This window comes from Lathamus discolor, chromosome Z (assembly GCF_037157495.1).
Source record: "Lathamus discolor isolate bLatDis1 chromosome Z, bLatDis1.hap1, whole genome shotgun sequence".
In the NCBI taxonomy this organism is placed as follows: Eukaryota; Metazoa; Chordata; class Aves; order Psittaciformes; family Psittacidae; genus Lathamus; species Lathamus discolor.
In genome coordinates, this window is record NC_088909.1 from 85,667,150 (window position 1) to 85,673,569 (window position 6,420).

Below are 6,420 nucleotides of genomic sequence, written 5' to 3' on the forward strand. Positions count from 1 at the left end.
TCTCCTCTCAACCCTCTCATTAAGCAGAGGAAAACACAGATGTTTGCCCCAGAGTGATGCTGCTGAGACTAGTTAATGACCAAGAAGTCATTTGAACAGAGACATGACAGCAAGTAGCATTACACTTTCATACTACAGCATTCCTGACATGTGTAGCTGGGCTATGAGCAGGAATGTCAACTTTCAGAAATGTTCGTGCTCCATCTGCAGTGATAAAGAAGGCTGCTGAACGACAGGACAATCAACAGTAGCGCCAGGGAACAGGAGAGTCAAGAAAGAGGGAGAAAAAAGCTAGTGGTGTCATACATAATTTAGGCCTTCATTCAGTCTCGGTACTATTTCAAAGTTGTTTCATCATCACTAATTCAGCAGCTGGATCAGGTATCAAACACATCAGTAACAGTGAGAAGTTTGTCTTTTTGTTGGTCTCACTTGTAGCCAGCCTCATACTCCTTTAAAAACCAGGTGCAAATTTGCACTGTTCAATATCTGAACAAGAAATCCAGAAAGTGAGTTCTGGTGTGGTTAGTAACAAGAGGGAGCTATAACATTTTTCAGCTGACAAGGATCTTAACAGAAATGTTGCAGTGACTTGAGTGTGTTTATGCATACATAAATCACAAAGAGATTTAGAAGAATATTGTAGTAGAAAACAAGCAGTATAGGCTATCCATTATTAAGATAATTCTAACATAGGAATTTCACATATCAGTGTTGGGAAAACGAGGAAAGTGGCCACTACCACTTCAGCAGCAACCTTCCTCTACACGTTCCTCTTTAAATTCACCTTGAACTTCCATGTCCCCTTCTCTGGGAGCTTGACGGCCAGCAAAATCTCTACTGAGACCTACTGCACAGTACACATCTGCACTAGAACTGTGACTTATTTAAGCCTTAACTTGTTAAGTCTTAGTAAAAAAATAAATAAATATATATATATATATATATTTATGGTAAACTCATTACCTGCTGTAATAAATTTGTATAAACTTCGCATTCACCTCCATTTTTACATCTATCTTTTTTTCAGCCTCCATTGTGCTATGTCGGCCACTGTATATCACCAGGAGGAATATTTAACAAGGATTATAAAGTTCTGGCATAAGTGACACCACTATACCCACGGTAAGAGCCACCTGTATTAGTACGTATGGATTGAGAACAATCATTCACTGGAACAACGTCCCCAGAGACATGGTAGAGCCACTGACGCTTTCAAGACGCTGATTGGACCAGATGGCCTTTCGGTATCACTTCCAACCTAGGTTGTTCTACGATTCTATGGAAAAAACAGGAAAACTGCCTGAGAAAAAGACAGCCAAGAAATACCATGTAAACAGAAGGGCCTGGTTAACGCAAAGGTCTGGAAGCAATTGGCTTGCAAGAAGAATCATCATGTGGAAAGAAACCGTTGTGGTAGCTTCTGAGGAAGAAAAAAAAACATTTGAGTTCAGAACTGCCTTGAAACCATGGTCTTGGGGGAATTTTCACTGATAACCTTCCTGCTTTCAAAACACAGATGCATTCCTGCTTACTTTCTGTGCTTTCCTAACAGGCAGCAAGTGGAGAACTTTTGGAAGGCTCTGCTGATACCAAAGAAATGCTGATTTTTGTGGTTTATTGATGTTTGGGAAGCCAACTAAGCAGAATGGTGAAAAAAGAAAGACACTACAAGTTTTGTCACAATGCAGAGCGATCCATCCAAAACACCTGCTACACCTACCTTCTCTGGCTTTTCAGCAGCATTTTTAGAGGTGAGCTGAACCTCAGCTGTTAATGCAAAGTATGGTGTGTCCCTTTGAGTGTAGCCTTCCTGGTGACATTTTGTGCCCTCCTTGCTATGAATATTCTTCCTAATCTGTTTTAGACCTTTATGGAATATTTTGGGGAAATGTTACAAATATTTCTAATGAGGATCACAGGCGGAAATAAGGTATGTCCCTCTAAGTAGAATGACTACAAAAAATTACATGGTAAAAGCACTAAACCTTCTTAGATTCAAACATGTGTCTGTGACATGCAAACATAACTTTACCGTTAAAGGCAGATACAAATTCCTACAGTACATCCATAAATACTCTTTTTAAGTTTATACTAGAAGGCCCTGTTTCAGAGGAAAAACTCTGAAAAAAAAGTACAGCCTGAAAGTTCTCTTCCAGGACATACCAGTCCCCAGAGGAGAAAACACAGGAGAGTCACAGGGGAATAATTGGAAACAGGATATCATGTTGAACATTGCTTATCTGACACAACTTTTGTTCCATTCCAGTGAGATGGAGGCTGTTCTGGATGTGGAATGAATCAGACTCAAGAGGCTGCTGAGAATGAAAAGAAGAGCTAAAACCCGCAATCCTGACTGTTATTTTACCCCAGAAAAGATAGTAATTTTTTGCAGAAAAAAGTACATACTAGATAAAAATCAGATGCATTGCCTGCGTCTCAGGCCAAATAAATGTAAAAAATAAAAATCTGGCTTCCTGTCAAAACCACTGATAGCCTGGTCATTGAGTTTCATTTGGATTTCATTTGATTGTCTAATAATAACAAAATTTGAAAAATAATTGGGTTTAATTTTAACTATATTAAATCCAATTTGGTTCTTATTCAGATAATAAAGCTATTGAGATAATTTTAATGCATCAGGCTTCTAGTGGATGATCAGGTGTTTCATACCACACATTTACTAAAAGAGGTCACACCTGATTTGCTCTAATTGAGACTCTCAACCTAATGCATTGCAATATGAATAGTTACATGCATCTCTCCATGGCTGTAAATGACTACAGCAGTTTTGTGATCACTACCCCAGTTATTTTTTAATTAACTGATAATACACCCATAGAATTTCTCATGAATCAACTGAACACAGCTGCCTGTTTAATTAACCTGGTGATGAGGTTGCTTCCTATCTTCCCTCACAAAACTGTCTCTAGTTTTTTTCCACAGTAACCCTGATAAAAAAGGACTGCATTTGCAAGAATATATCCTTCAAAGACAACCTTTTATTTGTCAACAAGTTGTCTACAATGTGTTACAAATCCACACCTGCACACCATCCAATGCTTCTGTGCTCCTTTTGATTCTTCATTAAAACCAGAACTTAAAAACTATGCAACCTGTAGCGCGACTGTGATGGGGGGAAGTGGGAAGACTGCAAGTTGTGCAGCTAACATGTATGTATTGCACATCAAATAGGTGTAACACCCACATGTTCTCACATGCCATTGGTCATTTTTGCCGTGCTATAACATGATAAATAAGTCACAGGAAGCTTTCTTGTTTCTGAGCTGTTTACTTCTATATTGGCCTGTGTGACTGTTTTTCTTTCTGTAACAACCAAAATCATCTTAATTTCTGGGGCATGCTAAGGCCTGTGCATGCGGAAGTCCTTGTCCACAGAATGCAGGCAAACACACTTCCGTGCAGTCACCTGGCCCTTGTTAGTTTAATGTTTGCCAGAGGCCAGGATGAGGAGCAGGAGCAGCATCAGCAGGGCTTGAGCAGAAGTGCAGCTGGAGCTGATGGATGTGGACTGTACATGGGTACCCAGAAAGAGCAGAGTGCGGAGGCATGTTCTGTGGATGCAAGCATACCACAGGCATTGGACACCGTAACAGCATACCCCAAGAAAAGAAAGAATAATCTTTCCTGCGGCTGCACTGACAAGTGGGGCATGTACAACATGAGAAACGGTCTCGAGATAAAAACTTTTCTTGTAAAAGTTCGGGATAGACACAACAGTGAAGCAGCTATTTATTAGTAATTTTGCAAAAGCAGGTGTCCTAGCAAGTAGGCACACACAGCAAAAGCAGAACTTTGGTTTATATTTCCTATCCCACCCACAAATTTCCTCCCTTGTTTCTCCATTTTTGGGTACTCCAAGGCTTACAGCCTATCTGATGCATATAATCTACATGCTAACTGTCCCGCCTCTGTTTACATCTCCCCTTACGCTACTTCATACGCCATTTCCTCTCATTTATTTATCTCCTTTTATGGTTTGATTTCATAACTCTCTGGCATACATGTAGTACCCCAGCTTACCGTTTAACTACAGAACCAGTTTGCACTGGCTTAGTTTCATAGGTCATACAAAGATACCGTTGTTTTTAACCACAAAGTTTGTCTGTTGCCCAAAGATGACATTGTTTTTAACCTTGTCTGTTTAAGTCATGGTATTTCAAATCCTTTGTTTCATTCCCTTAGTAACTTAGCCCCACCCCCAATATTGCAAAGTCTTAGCACTGCAAAGCCTTAATATTACAATGCCTTAATATTGCAAAACCCCATCCCCAATATGCGAAAACAACACTGTTTCTCTCACATATGACACAAGCTAACAAATCCAGCATGATGATCCTACCAGTGGCATCCTTCTTAGAGAAGGCTGTAGCATCCCAGAGAGTGTTTGCTACAACAATTTTGGCATCATTAGGGGCAGATGCTCCTGAAGCCCTGGTATTGAGCTTTGCTGTCTTCAGATAACAGCCCACATTTACTACTCTGACTCTTGCCCACATTAATCTATTTTTGCCTTTGCAACTAAGCAAAGTTGTCAGTTTATTTGCAATCACTAAGCAAAGATGCCAGACGTTTCGCAGCTTTATGCCACTGGAAAAAAAAATAATTGAATAGCCTTTATAGAACATGGAACCAGAGTTAGCATCTAAGCCAAGGAGTTTAGGTTGGTGCTGCCCCTATGACCTTCTACTGTCAGGTAGTCACTCGCAGCAGCAGCTCTGTAATTGCATGTGATGTTTGGGACAACCTGCTCAGGGGGTAATGAGAAAATGCAGGCAATGCTATCACTTGTACAGCAAGAAAGGGCCATTCGTATTTATTTCTCTGCAGTTAACATAAATAACATGTTCAGAGAAGAGCATTTCAACTTTGGAGCAACTTGGGCTTCTGTGTTAAGGTGTTTGTTCACTCTATAGCACTAGAGATACAGATATCTCCCAGGGGCAGCGATTCCTAAGGAGAGGGGTACAAAGAAGCTGACTCGAAGGTAGGTGACTCACTCTCTCTCTAAGGTACCAACTACTGTAGAGGCAATACACAAGCCTTGCTCTGTTAATATGCTGGTGGCACTTAGATCAGATCATCTCAAGGGACAGCAACAAGCCATTTTCGGTGGCTGTCTACAGTACAGTTGATTCAACAAGCTAAGATTTGACCTTTTTTTGCATGGACAGGCAGGCTTCCACAGTTATCCCAAGAAAACTTTAGTTCTGTTTGTGTGCTTCTGTATCGATAACTCACTTGTGTGCTCAAGTCCAAACTGCATGGAGAGAGGAAGAAAATTATGTTAGAAATCCATCATTTTGCCTAGCGAGGCAGTTTTCAGGACTGTGTTTCAGGACATTTTAAAAAACCTCAATCCTTAAATGCCATCTAGTGGTAAAAGCTAGTTTCTTTTTACATTTCTCCTTTACAAAGAGAAGGAGGACTGTGCAAAGCCATGGTTAGACCTATTTGGATTTTTTGAGTTTCCTTCACATAGTTATCCTTGAATGTCATAAGGTCAAAAGCACTAGGAATGGTCGAAATATCTTCAGAAGACTTAAGCTCTGAAGTGCTGTGTTCTGAGACATTAGACCTGTGGCTGAACCATTCACTAAACAAGAGGTCTGTCTGGAAGCTGGTTAGTTGTGATGACAGCTGCCATCTCCTTCTTCTTCAGACTTAACGCAACTGCACATGGATATTAATCGCACTCTGCATACCCCATTCTTCCACCCGGTCTGCTGCTTTCTGACAGCAAGGCTCAGTGGAACAACAGCCTGTGGTGACAACCAAGGCACCCTAGGGCATTTCCCCAGCTTGCAGGGATGTACATCCCCTCCATCCTCTCCCTTTTCTTCTGCTGCAAACCTTTAGGAACATGCACTGTTTGAAGTGCTGGCATAATTCTTCATTATCTTTTCACTGCTTCAACTTCATAATCTTGTTACTTTTAGACCGAAATATATGACTTTCAGATCAAAGGCCTGAGATTAGGCAAATCTTTTAATAATATCTTATTAGTGTGATTCCCTGAAATTAATATGAAACAGTTGATGAAGACTCTGCTCTTTCAGAAAGTATCTTCATCCAGCTCAGGTCCTTCTTTACTTACACACGTTAAGTGAAACCACTATGATACAAAGAAAAGCACTACCTGAAACACCTTTTGACAGAGATAGATAATATATAAATTTTCAGATCATAACATGTAACCTTTCCAGTAAGAAACTATGGAAGAGAAAAACTGAGGTCTAAACCTGTATTTTTTGTTTTAGCATTTCTTAAGACCTACAGTCCAGACTAGAGCTTTACCCCATTTTACACAATGCTGTAAAGAAGACAAGCTACATACATATTTTACCCATTTCCTTTCAGTTAGGATATGCATAAATACAGATTTGTCTCTTGCCTGCT